We start from the raw sequence: 17,340 nt of genomic DNA on the forward strand, positions 1-17,340 counted from the left end.
TCTAGAATTTTAATAAATGGAATCATCCAGCATACAGTCTTTGTGCTTGACTTTTTTCCTTTAGCATAATGTTGTAGAACTTCATCGATGTTCTATAAATTCATATTTTACCTTTTCATTTCTGAATGACACTGCTTTTAAAAGATATACAAAATCTGTTTTGCTTATTGTTGGACATTTAAGTTGCTTTCCACTTGGAGCTCTTATGATTATGTTTCAGTGAAAATTGATTTACAAGTCTTTGCAGATGCATAAGTTCCCATGCCTTTTGGGTGATTTGTTGGACCATATACTAAGTGTAAGTTTCCCACTGTCGTTTCCAGCCCTGAGTTTTATCCTTAGACACCACGAGCCAGTAAGGCATTTGCTTTTTGCCCTTAGAGTTGTAAATGGGTTGGAAAATGCACTCAGTCAAAGATGAGTATACTCTCAAGTCACACCAGCAGTTAGTTTTCCTTTCAAAGGTAGATCCTTTAGTTTCTACCTGCTTTTTAACAGACTTTCTGTGTTCTCCCAAACTCATGTGTAGTTTAGAGACAACTGAAATTTTAAGCAGACTTTATATTTAGATTTTTAAATTACAGCTCTTTTGTGGCTATTTTGCTTACAAGAGATTCCTCTGAAATATCCAGCTAATCTGTTGCCTTATTCTCTATCATCTGCCACCTTCAGCTGCTAAGACTGCGGTTCTCCACCACCTCATTTGAGCAGGTGGGATAGTTTGTGAAGCATCCAAAAAAAGTAAAAATCTCAAATTCACAGTACGTACCCAATACAACAGTCATCTTTAAGAGAAAATTATTCTTAGATTTGTACTTGATTTTGGTAATTTCCAATACCTTCAAATAATTATTTTTAATAATTTTGTCCAGATTTAAAAATTGTTATTGTAGAAAGAATTGCTTGTCATTACCAGAAAGGACTTATTTTCTTTTAAATTCCAGAATTACCTAGAAAAATAATCCTCAAATGTTAACTGGAGGTCTTTTGATAATGGTAGAATTTCAGATAACTTTTATTTTCTTTCTTATGTTTTTCTCTATTTCTTGATTTTTCTGCATGGGTGTATGTTATCTTTATAATCAGAACAAAAAGAACATTTCATTCTAATACTTTCATTTTGTAACAGTTTGCAAGAACAAGAACACCAAAAGTTGGAGCTGAGATGTAATTTTAGAGACTGTTAAAGTGCTTTAACAAACAGAAGAGAGTTATTTTGTAATTAGTATAGTTTTACGTCTAATGAAAAAACTTCCATTAAGGTGGTACTTGAAAAGATTTGTTGGGCTTTCATTCTTAAGTAATGCACCATTTTGTCATATGTATGCTATTAATTTATATTATTATAATGTACTTTTTAATAATACAAAATAATGTAGGTTTTTGTTCTCTGATCCATTTCAGTCATAATTAATATAATTTATCTGTTTTTTAAGAAGGTTTCAGTATTATTTATTTTGGGAGCATCTCCTGACCTGAGAAAGATACAAGGAGATAGTAATAGTTGCTACTTATTGAGAATTGATAAAATACCAGCCACTACTCCAAATGCTTTATACATTTTTAAACTCTTTAACCCTCTTAACACCCCCACAAGTGAGTTCAAATATGAGCCCCATTTTATAAATTAAGAAGTGGAAATTTGAAAAGATTAAGTATTTCTCTAGGGTTATTATGTTAGTAAACGACAGAGCTGGAATTCCTTGAATTTGAGCCCAAGCAGAAGACTGTATGCTTACATTTTTATCACCACTACACTATACTGTAGAGACATATACAGTAGAAGTGGTGAATGGGCTCTTACGGTCCTTCTCTAAAATTAAATAGCAGAAAATATTGCAAAAAGAAGCTAGAGATGTCCTTCAGAGATCTAAGAAGGCTAAATTGGGCTAACATTTTTCCCAGGGTGTTTTAGATGTGATCTAAACTAAAGGCAAGATGAAGTCTGAAAATTTCTGCCAGATCTATAATTCAGTATCTTGGTTCTCAGCTGTTTTGACCTGAGGGAAAATTTGGAAATAAATATCTTCTCACACCCTACCCCCCAGAAACTACTTTTTTAAATTCAACCTTGGCACTCAATTCTCTCATCATTTATATTTCCAAAAAGCCAGGTTATTTCTCAAGGTCAATTTAGTGAAAAGAACAGTGGAGAGGAATACAGCACCTTCTGATTTTTCTCCAGTAGCCATTTCCTTCTTCCTCAATGCTAAAACCTCCTACCTGGAGGCTACCTGGCAAAACTACATTTCTCTTTCTCTTTTGTAGTTAAGTGTGGCAATATGACTAACTTCTTGCCAAAAGAATGTAAGCTGAAGTAAACTTTGCAATTGAAGTCACATCTTTCCATAGGAAAGTACTTACTTTCCATGTCCCTTGATTTTTGTTTTGTTTTGTACTGTTTTCTGCTACTGCAGAAAAAAAAAAAAAAAAAAAAAAAGAGGATCTAAGTGGAACAGCTCACTTGAATCCGTATATCAGAATCTTTCATTGAGAATGGTATGGTCAACCTATCTGCCCTGGATCAAGTTCCTCTGAACAGCAAAATGAGAAAAAAAAAAAGTCCTTCTATTGAAATTGGGTATTTTGCTGTATCTTTTTTACAAGTAGCTCATATCCTAATTTGAAAATTGGCATCTAAAAGTGGAGTAATGCCATGATAAACCCCAAAATGTGTTACTGGCTTTGCCTTTAGGTGGTGGGAGGCAAGGGACTTATATTGCAGGCTAAAAAGCTGGTGGTTCTTGTTATATTGGGGAAAAATCTAATAAAACAGTTAACTATGATAATTTTAGAGGTAGAACACATCTTTATTAGATTGAAGCTCTAGGGTACGTGGTTAGAAAAAAAAGTTAAAACGTCTGTGTATTTTTAGCAGATTCTTTCTCTTTTTAGTAAGTTACTAGGAAAGAGACTTAGTCAATCAATAGCCAGATTGAAGAAGAGATGGAAGGGAAGAAATCCTTTCTAATGGAGCACTCTCTGTCCCATTAATCACAACAGGCACTGATCTTGTTATATGAAGAGACGATATTTTCTTGCAGGGATTTTTTTTTCTGTTTTTTGCTTTTGTTTTTGTTTTAATCATAAAATTTGTTTGTTTTACTCATAAAATCAGAGTCAGGGGTCAATAAGAAGCCTGCAGCAATGGTCTTTCAAAGTCACGGTTTTATCTGAATTAGACATAGGCCACTTTGGTTTGAGAGAGGAGACTAGTTGAAAGTTTCATTTTTGCTTCCTCTTCTAGCTTGCCAGCTTTGTGGGTAATTTGCTTGTCAAAGAATACATTGCTAGAGAAAAGGGGAAGTGGAAGTGTCAAATTAGCCTAACAAAAGAAATTTAATATCTCTTACACAACAAATCAATGTTAAAATTGTAACCAAAGCAAACCTCTTACATTACATATCTATATGTAACGTATACTCACAGACTATATATATGTGTATATATAGTATATTCAGAAATTTGAAACCTTAAAAAGTTAAAAAAAGCCAAATTCCAAATATATCTGAAGCCCAAACAGCAGAAGAGAGCATGGTGGCTGAGAGCCTTTCTAGAGATTGCCATATTAAATTTCCTTCAGCAAAAAATTGGAGCAATCCAGCATTTGAGGTCAGTTTAATATGACCTCTCATTCGGCTAATGCTACAGATGGTCTCAAGGAAGCTGCCATTCAATTGAGATGGGTGGGGAATATTCTGAGCCTAGGAACTAGTGTATAAATGAAAGTTTGAAGTTATAAAATCTATAACCAGAGAAGATTCTTTCACTTTGGTTTCTTCGCATGGAGCTGACAGGAAGCAAAGTGGTGAAAAGGAAACATTGCTCACCATAGTCTGGCTGGCAAAAGCCTGTGGTACAGAACCTCTAAATTAATTTTTGTTTCCCAAAGTCTATGCAAGCAGTATAAGACCGCTAGGATGTGTTCTTCAACTCCATTTACTTTTGTGGCCACAGAGTAAATTTTACAAGAGGACAAAGAATTACAGAGAACGCTGGACAAAGGAATCATTTCCAAAACCCAGAGCAAACAGCCGGGCTAACAAGAGAACTTTCACAGCATAATGTCTTCAGAATTTACAATCATCAGGATTTAATGACATGTGTGTTTTACCTTCTTTCCTCTTTAGAATTTTTAGTTATATTATTCCTACTGCACCATTATATGTAGATTGAGCATGTGGAGGGCACGTGCCTTTTCGTTTAAAAGTCACAGGACAATAGGTAGTCACTTCCTGCACTGGGGAGTACCATGTTTCACCGTGATACACAGACTTTTTGTTGGTTTTAACTCTAGATGCTCTTCCGTTGGGAAGGAATGAGAATGTTGTATGTGTGCAATACAGGTATATATTGATATGTGGATGGTCAGAGGGAGGCACCCTAGAATTGCCTGCTAATTGTCTTCAATATCCATTCTACTCACCTCCTTAATAGAATCTTCACTGGTAGAACATGAATGATCAGGTAGAAACTACATTTCCCAGCCATCCTTGAATGTAGGTGAAAGCCTGTGACTAAAATCTGGCCAACAGAACATGATGAGTAGATCAGCAAATGTGATACATGCAACATCTGGTCACAGCTGTTAAATGGAAGTTACTCCACCTTTCTGCTGTTTAGAGGATGAAGTCAAGTAGATTTTGAACAAGTGGAGTTTTGTTTTAAGTAAAGTTCTCTTGCAGTAGCTTAGCATGTAGCCTAAGCATTAGTAACTTCTGGCCCCATGACTTGAGGGCAAACCATGAACCTTACTGAGCCTGAGTTTCTTTATCTCCTAAAACAAATATCTTTTCTTTAAACTCTCCTGATTTATGTGTGATTCCTATATGACAAATATATTCTAAGAACTCTGAAAACATTTTACTGTATACAAATTTAACATAATTTTTAATGAATTACAGTTCAAATACTCTAAAAATGATATAGAAACACAAATTATTTCTCCACATCTCCAGCATCTGTTGTGTCCTGACTTTTTAATGATCACTATTCTAACTGGTATGAGATGGTATCTCATTGTGGTTTTGATTTGCATTTTTCTAATGACCAGTGATGATGAGCTTTTTTTCATATGTTTGTTGGCCGCATAAATGTCTTCTTTTGAGAAGTGTCTATTCATATCCTTCACCCGCTTTTTGATGGCGTTGTTTTATTCTTGTAAATTTGTTTAAGTTCTTTGTAGATTCTGGATATTAGCCCTTTGTCAGATGAGTAGATTGTAAAAATTTTCTCCCCTTCTGTAGGTTGCCTGTTCACTCTGATAATAGTATCTTTTGCTGTGCAGAAGCTCTTTAGTTTAATTAGATCCCATTTGTCAATTTTGGCTATTGTTGCCATTGTTTTTGGTGTTTATCCTGAATGGCATTGCCTAGGTTTTCTTCTAGGGTTTCTAAGGTTTTAGGTCTTACATTTAAGTCTTTAATTCATCTTGAGTTAATTTTTGTATAAAGTGTAAGGAAGGGGCCCAGTTTCAATTTTCTGAATATGGCTAGCAATTTTCCCAAATTAAAACAATAGGTATTTCTCACATGAAACTATCCTTTTCCTGAGAAACAATCATATAATTTTGAGTGCCATTTCTTATGAATTATTCAGGTAAAGAAAGCATTGTATAACAAGATATTCATAAAAATGTTGCTTATTTATTTTTAAGAGGAAAAATTTAAAAGCTTTATAATGGAAAGGTAACTAATTTCACAATGACATGCCATCTTAATAAAATATTATGCAAATAGGTGTTGCTGGATACATATATTCCTTTTTCCTTCCAGATCCACCCTGCTCCATGTCACTGGAGGCGGACCTGCTTGGATCTTTATCAGCAGGTTATTTTTCCCTCTGGTCATGGCAATGAGAAACACTGGCAGGATATCAGAAAGAAGGAGAGTAGGGCATTGGTATTTGTTCTCCCAAGTGCCTCTTTGCATGATCACTGAAAGCTGTATGGGCTCCTCAGTCCAAAGTGATGATTTCTGTCACCCAGACCTCTACAGAGGACACTCTGTGTATCTGGATTGAGTAAACATTCTCATCCCTGGCCTTTTTGTCCTTGAGTTGAGAGCAGGACCCTGTTGCCAGCCCTGGGATCTCTGGAATCCTGTACAAGGATCCCTATACCTTTGGTTTCCTTACATCTAGTCCACATCTTTATAAATTGTCCCTTTATTAAACTGTTCTTGAATTATCTGAGTGTGCCATTTATTTTCTCCTGGACCCTGCATGGTACACAGGCAGAAAATAAAATATTATATTCTATGATCATTATAATATAAAATATAATATATAAGGTTAAAGATCAAATGAAAGACAGAAACCAGTGGAATACCATGTTATGCTGATTAGCTTAAAGGTGCGCATATTTTTCTCCTAAACTACATTTACTGTAAGGTTATTTTATTAGTTAAAAATATATAAAATTGTTGCTAGGATATTTTGTCAGGTGGATTTATTTAGCATTGCTTTACTAACTAGATAAGAATGAGTCATTAACATATTGAATTTATGTAAATCACCTTAATCAACTGCTTTCTCTTTTTCTGCTCCTAGGCCACAGAGAATTGCTAAAGAAAGTTTTGGAACGAGGCTGACTTGATTTTACTCAGACTTCTTCATTTCAAGCAAAGGAAGCAGATTCTGGCTGTTTCACCAGAGAAGAGGCTTAGTAAGTAGATATCAGGAACTCACAGGTTTGTTGGGAAAAGAACAAGATTCCAGAACAAAGCTCAAGACCTAGCTTCAAGGAGCATGCTTTGAAGGAGCATGCTTTGAAAACTTTTCATCATTAATGTCACCGAGCAGTAGATTCTACAGCTTGCCTTAAAGGAGCCAAATATTTGACTTTGCTACAAACTCAACTACTGCCTGAGTCTTGCTGCTTATGACTGACGCACAACCACCACTGGCTGGTAAAGCCAAATAGCTCTGGTGCCATTCTTGCTGCAAGGTGGACTTTGAGTGCTTGTCCATCCTCATGTGACTCCCTTCTGAACCTAAATCTCACTCCAGCTCATATGACTGGTGGGGCCTTTGAAATATTAGCAACATTTTCTACATGGATAATAGGATGGATACTTACAGCTGGTAAATAGTTAAGACAGGTTTCAAAATACCTGATAGAGGTGAAGAAGTGACCAGGAAGTTAGTAGAATATAGTGGTTTTGAAAAGTATAGAAAGGCGAGCTGGTTATATGTCATTTACTTCAAAAGAAAGATTTAAAAATGGTGGATGAATGCCAACAGTATCCTATCTTTGTAACATGTTGAATAGGAGCCAAGAAGTAGTCAACATTTTGAGATGCAGTACAAGAGAGGGAATGGCCTTAAAGAAAGATCAGAGTTCAGTGGAGCCCAAAAACTGAAGGGAGGTACAGAAAGAAACAAGTTATTTAAATAATTTGTGGGTCATAGGAGAATTTGTTTTTGATGGGGCAGAGATTGTTAAAAAATAATTGAATGATATTAAACAGAAATATATATGAAAAAATGTCCTCATCATTTTTTTCTATAATTGTCCCATGAAATATTCCAATATTTTTAAATGTCTAAAGCTGACATTTGAGACACTGTCATGCATGGGATAATGCCTAAAGTTGCTCTCCAAAGCAAAGGGACAAATAATGGAATTTTATTTTCATTGTTGTTAAAGAGTATGTCTCAAAATTGTAGCCTTCAATGGTTTTGCTTCTTTATGAAAATTATCATATTTTCATTTTAATGAATTTACTAAAACTTGATTAAAAAAGAACAAAATTCAACACAATATAAATTTTTAAAATAAATGTCTTTTTATCGATAAAAGACAATTTTAACATTGGCACAAAATAACTCATAGAAGATTTTAGGGAAAAGCCAATATGACCTTAGAGGAATTTGCACTCTTTGGGCTCCACACATGTGCAGTTATCAGACAGAGTTCCCTGACTCCAAGTATTTATTCAAATCTGTCAGCTAAATAATAGATCCAAATGCAAAACGTAACACTCAGGAACATTATGTGGATTTGTGACACTCCCTGGAGGACTTTGGGTCTATAAAGCAATGAATGGATTATAAGAAGACATAAATATGGTATTTTCATCTATGACAGATACAATCTTACTCCAATGTTATTTATATTATATAAAAGAAACCTGAACATATTTTCCTCAGTCAAACTGAAAAGAGTCACCCTTAGGGATGAATAAGTGAATAGCTCACCATTAATTTCCAATTTCTATGAATTCATCCTTGAAAATGTCATGTTTTCAAGTTTTTTCAAATGGCCAGTGTTTATTGATTTTTACATGTGCCTATTTATTTTATATTTATTTAACAATGAAATAAAAAGGAAAATGGGAGATGAAATTGTGATAACATAATATTTTTTTCTTTTTTTTGCCATGATTCTAAATCATGCAAAATTTACCCAACTTTGAATTTTAATGACCAGTTGGGCACCCAGACTAGTTTCCCATAAATCCTGCTTTCAGTCTTTTAATATATTTTGCATCCTCATCCTTACTTCCTGTTAGTTAGGTCGGTTATATGGCATTCTGGAAAAAGTATGGGTCTTGAATTTAGAGGAGGAGTACGCCAGTATTTACTCCACCTAGCTTCTATCTTTATAAACTTGCAGAACTAAAATTTAACCATGAGATTCCTTGAGCTTCTCCAGCTTCAGAATGTTATACTTTGGCCCCATCAAAATCTATGATTTCAAAAAATTATTTTAGCCTTAAAATTTTGAAAAAGAATCATGAAGTCATCAGTGAAAAAGCAGGAGTTCAGCCATAATATAAAATGCCATTTTCACACTGTATTAAACTTGGGCCAGTGAAGAAACTGCTGAGTTAGTTTTCTGTCTTGAAGACTTAGCTGTTTTCTTGTCCAAACTAGAAAGAAGACGGATACTCTAATTACTTAGGATAACTACCCCTTAGATGAGAACTTTTGCTTTATATGTAACCAAGAGATTTATAAGAATATGCCTTTCAATATTATGGTAATGAATGGCAAAATACTAATTAGGTAGGATTAGAAAACAATTTAATATTCTTATTGCAAAAGTCAGAACCAATCAGAATCATGATGTTTTACTATTTGAAATTGTTTGTCTTCAAATAATTATCCAGTGACAGGTGGCAGTCATATTCTGAATCTCTTAAACATTGGGAAAAAAAAATTAAAAGTTACTTAATTAAATAATAATTACAATACTAAAATATAACTATTCATTTAATTTTATCTGCCCTGCTCCCACCCCAAGTCATTTAACTTAAAACTCTCTTCTGAAGAAAAATACAAGGATTTGTCCACAAGGGAAAAAATAATCCTCAATTAAATTCAATTCAGTAAATAGTTATAGAATCTCTTTTCATGTTATTGAACTTATGTTCTTTACTTTCTCCTATCTTGTTGAAAAAGAAAATCATAACACATACAAATAGAAAGTATTTTCATTTTAGGTTGTTACAAAAGTGTATGCGGTTTTTGCAGTTACTTTTGCACCAACCTAATAAATTTGGTAAAACAAATTTTATTTTATTTTTTAAAATTGTGCCAATTTTCAAAAATAAATTTCCTGTGATTTTTTTTATTGGTGATTTTAGCCAATGAAATGGTCAGTGTGAAATATTTTTGTTGTTGTCATTACTTCAAAGTAATGAAAACACTTCAGATTGTTCTACTGTATAGAATGTTTGCCTTCACACAATTTTATAAATTCTTGGTTGTGTTTCCCTCTAAGTTTTCTCAAAGACATGCAAAATAATGTTGTAAGTAATATGAATGGCTGACTTTAACCTTATACTTAGGTATCTATATTTTTTTAAAACAATTTCAACACTTATTTTAGATACAAGGGGTATATGTGTAGCTTTGTTACATGGGTATATTGTACCCAGCTAGTGAGTATAGTAACCAATAGGTAATTTTTTCATCCCAGCCTCTCCTCCCTGCCCCCTTCTAGTAATCCCCAGTGTCTATTGTTGCCATATGTACGTCCATGTGTGCTCAGTGTTTAACTCCTACTTATAAGTGTGGGCATATGGTATTTGATTTTCTGTTATTTTGTTAATTCACTTATGGTTATGGCCTTAATGGCCTCCAGTTCCAACCATGTTGCTGTGAAGGATATGATTTCATTCCTTTTATGGATTCATAGTATTACATGATATATGTGTACCACATTATCTTTATCCAGTCCACCATTGATGGGCATATAGGTTGGGTCTATGTCTTTGCTATTGTGAATAGTGATGGCTATGAACACGTGTCTTTTTGATATAATGATCTATTTTCCTTTGGTTATATACATAGTAATGGGATTGCTAGTTCAAATGGTAGCTCTGTTTTTTATTTTATTTCATTTTATTTTAATTTCACTTTAAGTTCTAGGTACAGATGCACATGTTACATACGTACATATGTTACATATGTTACATATGTATACATGTGCCATGTTGGTGTGCTGCACCCATTAACTTGTCATTTACATTAGGTATATCTCCTAATGCTATCCCTCCCCACTACCCCTACCCTACAACAGGCCCTGGTGTGTGATGTTCCCCTTCCTGTGTCCAAGTGTTCTCATTATTCAATTCCCACCTGTGAGTGAGAACATGTGGTGTTTGGTTTTTTGTCCTTGTGATAGTTTGCTGAGAATGATGGTTTCCAGCTTCATCCATGTCCCTACAAAGGACATGGATTCAACCTTTTTTATGGCTGCATAGTATTCCATGATGGATATATTCCACATTTTTTTAATCCAGTCTATCACTGATGGACATTTGGGTTGGTTCCAAGTCTTTGCTATTGTGAATAGTGCCGCAATAAACATACATGTGCATGTGACTTTATAGCAGCATGATTTATAATCCTTTGGGTATATACCCAGTGATGGAATGGCTGGGTCAAATGGTATTTCTAGTTCTAGATCCTTGAGGAATCGCCACACTGTCTTCCACAATGGTTGAACTAGTTTACAGTCCCACCAACAGTGTAAAAGTGTTCCTATTTCTCCACATCCTCTCCAGCACCTGTTGTTCCCTGACTTTTTAATGATTGCCATTCTAACTGGTGTGAGATGGTATCTCATTGTGGTTTTGATTTGCATTTCTCTGAGGCCAGTGATAATGAACATTTTTTCCCTGTGTCTGTTGACTGCATAAATGTCTTCTTTTGAGAAGTATCTGTTCATATCCTATGCCCACTTTTTGATGGGGTTGTTTTTTTCATGTAAATTGTTTGGTAGCTCTGTTTTAAGTTCTTTGAGAAAACTCCAAACTGCTTTCCACAGTGGATGAACTAATTTACATTCTCACCAATAGTGTATAAGCATTCCCATTTCTCCACAGCCTTGCCAGCATCTGTTGTGTTTTTGACTTTCTAATAACAGCTATTCTGACTGGTGTGAGATGGTATTTTATTTTGCTTTTTATTCACATTTCTCTGATGATTAGTGATGATAAGCATTTTTAAATATTTGTCGGTCACCTGTATGTCCTCTTTTGAGAACTATCTGTTCATGTCGTTAGTCCATTTTTTAATAGGGTTATTTGTTTTTTGCTTGTTGATTTCTTTAATTTTCTTATAGATTCGGGACATATTAGGCCTTTGTCAGGTACCTAATTTGGGGATATTTTCTCACATTCTCTAGGTTGTCAGTTTATTGATAGTTTCTTTTGCTGTGCAGAAGCTCCTTAGTTTAATTGGGTCCCACTTGCCAATTTTTGTTTTTGTTGAAATTACTCTTGTGGACTTAGCCAAAATTTACTTGCCAAGGCTGATATCAGGAAAGGTATTTCCCAGGTTATCTTCTAGATTCTTATAACTTGAGGTTTTATAAATCTTTAATCCATCTTTAGCTAACTTTTGTATATGATGAAAGGTAGGAGTTCAGTTTTATTCTTATGTATATGGGTAGCCAGTTAATCCAGCACCATTTATTGAATAGGGAGTCCTTTCCTCATTGCTTATTTTTGTTGATTTTGCTGAAGATCAGATGACCGTAGCTGTGGAGCTTTATTTCTGGGTTCTCCATTCTGTTCCATAGGTCTGTGTGTCTGTGTTTGTACTAGTACCATGATATTTTGGTTACTGTAGCCTTATAGCATAGTTTGAAATCAGGTAATGTGATGCCTCTGGATTTGTTCTTTTTGCTTAGGATTGCCTTGGGTATTCAGTCTCTTGTGGTTTTTGGTTCCATATAGATTTAGAATAGTTTTTCATAATTAAAGAATTATTTTGGTAATTGATATGAACAGTGTTGAATCTGCAAATTGCTTTGGGTAGTATGGCCACGTTAATGATATTGATTTTTCCAGTCCATGAGTATGGAATGATTTGTCATTTAGTTGTGCCATCTCTGATTTCTTTCAGCAGTGTTTTGTAGTGCTTCTTGTAGATATCTTTCACCTCTTTGGTTAGTTATATTCCTATATGCTTTATTTTCCTTGTGGCTGTTGTAAATGGGACTGTGTTCTTGATTCGTCTATCAGCCTAGACATTACTGGTGTATAAAAATGCTACTGATTTCTGTACACTGATTTTGTACTCTGAAATCTTACCAAAATCATTTATCAGTTCTAGTATCCTTTCGGTGGAGTCTTTAGTGCTTTCAAGGTATAGAATCATATCACCAGCAAAGAGAGATTGTTTGGCTTCTTAATTTCCTATTTGGATACTTTTTATTTCTTTCCTTTGCTTGATTGCTCTGGCAAGTGCTTCCTCCATTTTTTACAAAAACAAATCATTAGTTACTTTGCGAATCTATAAAATATTTTCAAGCTTTTGTACCAGTATTTGTACAAATTTCAACTTTAATACATAAAGAAATCTTTAAGTTACATATTTTTGAATGGTCTGCTTGTTTATCATCATGTAAAATCTTCAATGTCATTCCAATGATATAACAACTTTTAAAACTCCTCCTGAATCTGATAAAATTTGTTAAGAAAAAAACTGTAGTCCAAGATGAATATTTTAATTTATTGGCTATAACTGATTAAAATATTATTTTGATGGACTATGTAACATAGTACAAAGAATAGCAGCTTATAAATATATCTTAAATTCATTTTTATCTTCTGAAAAATATAACTAAGAATGCTAAATCTTCTTAAGAGAAAGAAATGATCTATAGGGTATAAAATGTTGTCACCCTTTGAAAATATTGAATTTTTTCTTTTTAGTATTATTTCTGACTTTCTTTGTATTATTTCATAATTTTTACATTATCTTAAATTTTTGCATTTTACAAACACAAAAACCCCTCACAACTCTCGCATTAGGTACATATTTATTTATTTATTTATTTTTATTATACTTAAGAACTGGGATACATGTGCAGAATGTTCAGGTTTGTTACATAGGTATACATGTGTCATAGTGGTTTGCTGCACCCATCAACCCTTCATCTATTTCAGGTACTTCTCCTAATGCTATCCCTTCCTTTGCCCCCAACCCCTGACAGGCCCAAGTGTATGATGTTCCCCTCCCTGTGTCCATGTGTTCTCACTGTTCAACTCCCACTTATGAGTGAGAACATGCAGTGCTTGGTTTTCTGTTCCTGTGTTACTTTGCTGAGAATGACGGTTTCCAGCTTCATCCATATTCCTACAAAGGACATGAACTCATCCTTTTTTATGGCTGCATAGTATTCTATGCTGTATATGTGCCACATTTTCTTTATCCAGTCTATCACTGATGGACATTTGGGTTGGTTCCAAGTCTTTGCTATTGTTAATAGGGCTGCAATAAACATACGTGTGCATGTATCTTTATAGCAGAATGATTTATAATCCTTTGGGTATATACCCAGTAATGGGATAGCTGGGTCAAATGGTATTTCTGGTTTTAGATCCTTGAGGAATCACCACACTGTCTTCCACAATGTTTGAACTAATTTACACTCCCACCAATGGTGCATCATTAAACACTAAGTTTTGTTTCCTGCTATCCTTACCAGAATCACCTTTCACTAAGAATGGCTAGCATGATGAATTGCTTTCCATTGAAATGTACGTGTGAATGTGAATGTATACACATTTGTATATAACTGTAGTTTACAGAGCACGAAGTCTTATTATTTCTCATAGGAGTAAAATGTAGTTTATAACCTCACAATTTCCCAAAGACACAGATTTCTCAAAGACAGATTACTTTGAGATAAAGTTCCGTAGCTCTAGAGAGTTGATATGACTGCTGTTACTATTTGGAGTGCTCTGTAAGATCCGGGAAAACTGAAAATAAACATGAAATGTATTGGGGACAGGTGAAAGAAAAACTCACTGAAAGGAAATGGAAATATTACAGCAATATGAATCTGCTAGAAAAAGACAGGGCTATTCATTTGGGTGTAGAACTTTCAAAGATATGAATATTATCACAGGACAAGAGACAACTGAGAGGATGGAGAACAGTTTTTGCAAAACACACATTCATCTCTCTAATAAATCCATGGATTTCTCCCTTTTTTTTCATTGATCACATCTGTATATTCCTACTCCATTCCTTCTGTTTGGATGCCTCGCTTCCTTCCTAACATGAAAAGTTCATCCTTCTGTCACTACACCTTCTTTACTGCTAGTTCTCTCTGTATGTGCAGTGGGTTCAAGGACTAACCCTGGTGATGATATCCTCAGTGAATAAGGAAGCCTGTCCCTGGAGCACTGATGCTTCTCACACAGTCTATAAGACCTCACTAATACGCCTGAAGATCCTTTAAATAGTGTCATGTTTTCCAAACTGTATTGCAGCTGCCTTGAAATAGAAACAGAATAGTGTCAACAAGCCTTCACTTGTGGTGATAATGTGCAGTCGTGGATATGAGATTCAGTTCTTAGCATTTGATCTTTTTTAAGAGGCACTTCTGCAACATCACAGGTTTAAATGTTTCTATTGATTTTCATGTCTAGATTTATTGTGAACATATAACCTCCAGTTAGCCTAAAGCAGCCTTTCTGATTTCTTAAACAAAACAACCAGTAGAAAAACTTAACAACAGCACTCTAAATGCCATGAGTAAGCTGTGAAAAAAAAATGTATTTATGGTAGGCATTTTATACTGGAAATTGTCAACAGTTCAGCTTTCTGAATGTATTATTATAATAAGAGATTTTTCCTGTATCATTTAGCTTATGTTAATTTGAAATATCTGTTTTATATATATATATATATATATATATATATATATATATATATATATCAGGTCATTTTAAGATATAACAGATTATTTTATATATATATATATATATATATATTACATGTAAGAGGTTAACATAACTACCCGTGCTAGATCAATACATTTCAATTGCTAAACTACCTCAGAAATGAGGCACTATTTTCTTTAGTTATTTTCAGTTCATGAATTTGCTGGGTTTATTGAAGACAAGTATTATGGCATTTCTCTGAGAGAGAGAAATATATATATATACACACACACATATATACATTTATAGTATATATAACTGATACATAATATTATAATGAAGAAAATCATTTTGATAGCTCTATTGCCTTCTGCATTGTAATTTCACAATATAATTTTTCCATCTGTTTATGATAAATATTTAATTACATTTTATTTATTTAATTCTACTTCAAGCAGAAAAATTGTGAAGTTTAGAGAAACATTAATTTGATAATATTTCCCCCATGAAATTTATACCTATTAGTTTGGTGCAAAAGTAATTGCAATTTTTACCCTTACTTTCAATGACAAAAACCACAATTATTTTGGAATTAACCTAATTTTTATTTTTGAAAAAGTGTTAGTCATGTTGTCTGAACTTTGTGCTATTGCTCTTGCTCTCTTCCCTGTTACCTAAATATACTGACTTCATTCTTTGTGAAACCCCTCTTCTTTGTACTGCCTGTCCCTGAATTCTGCTTAGGTCTGAACAGGTTCTTATTGGTATGAATAGATATTTTAGATCACCTGGCTCTGGGTCTGGCACACAGAGGGTGCATAATAATTGGTGGCTATTATTTTATTTTATTTCAAGGTAATCATGATTGGAACATTTAAAAATTTTTAAATGATACTGTATTTGTTGTCACCTCAATATGCAAGATATTTTGCAAAAAACCTTATATTTATTCTGTTAGCATTAGCTTTCTATCATATAACACCCATATAAACTATTTTTAGTGTTTCCAAATGAATAATTGAGACTTGGAGTAGGTAAATAAGTGTACCTTTAGGAGTAGAAAGAGTTTTTATCACACATGTTGTGATTTATATTAATTTAAGAAGTCAAAGCATGAATCTATAGAATTTTCTGAATAAAAACATTTATTAAAAATGTAGATGATTTAATGCCTACCTCAAAATGCTGTTTTATGTAGAATGAGAAAAGAAAAACACAAAAATTTCCACTGCCTTTTGGGAATTTATTAATTACATAGTATCAATTATATACAAAGAAAAATAATTAAAATTCTATAAAACACATGAAGACCATAGAAGAGATAAAATTAAAGTGATGGAAGAGTTTAAAGGTATTTAGAACACATTCATCTATCAAGGAGAGAGGAAGCATTTTAGAGGATGTGGCTATTAAATTTGACTTCTTGAAGTTCAACAAATACAGTATCTAATAATTTACATTCTATGTTTTGTAAAGCAAATATATATATTATATATTATATATAATATAATATATAATAATATAATAATATGTATATATTATATGTATATATGAGACACCTCTTCCTATATTTAATTTAAATGGTCAGTTAATAAATTGAGAGAAATGCATTCAGTCATATTTTTGGTAAATATGAAACAGTCAAACCATAATTATCTCTGTATATAAGCAGATTATACAAATTAGCAAGATAATAATTGTCTTTCAATTATAAATGGACAAGTAACATGAAGAGAAAATTCTCAATAACAAAAACAATAAATATAAATGAGATGTAAGAGGTTAATGTAACTACCAGTGCTAGATTAAAATATTTATGTTGCTAAATTACATAAAAAATTAGACACCATTTTCTTTGGTTATTTTCAGTTCTTACATTTGCTGGATTTATTGAAGATGAGTATTATGGCATCCCTCTGTTACTGGCAAAGAGTTTGTAAATTCAGAGGTTGTAAGAACAGAGCAAACATGCAAATGGATTATTTATTAAATGAAAAAAATGTAAATAATAATACTGACAAAAATAATAAATGAGCATGGCTATTTATCATAGGTGGCAGGAAATATTGGTTAAACTCTTAGAAAATGATTTAGTGATGTGGAATAAAAGCCAGCATATTGATTATCTTATACTCATTCACTAGCCTCACCAGCAACATCTAATTTCAGGTAATAATCTAAGCAGAGGAAATGTGCATTTTGCTATTGC

The sequence above is a fragment of the Trachypithecus francoisi genome, unplaced genomic scaffold, assembly GCF_009764315.1.
Source record: "Trachypithecus francoisi isolate TF-2019V2 unplaced genomic scaffold, Tfra_2.0 Lachesis_group4, whole genome shotgun sequence".
Classification (NCBI taxonomy): Eukaryota; Metazoa; Chordata; class Mammalia; order Primates; family Cercopithecidae; genus Trachypithecus; species Trachypithecus francoisi.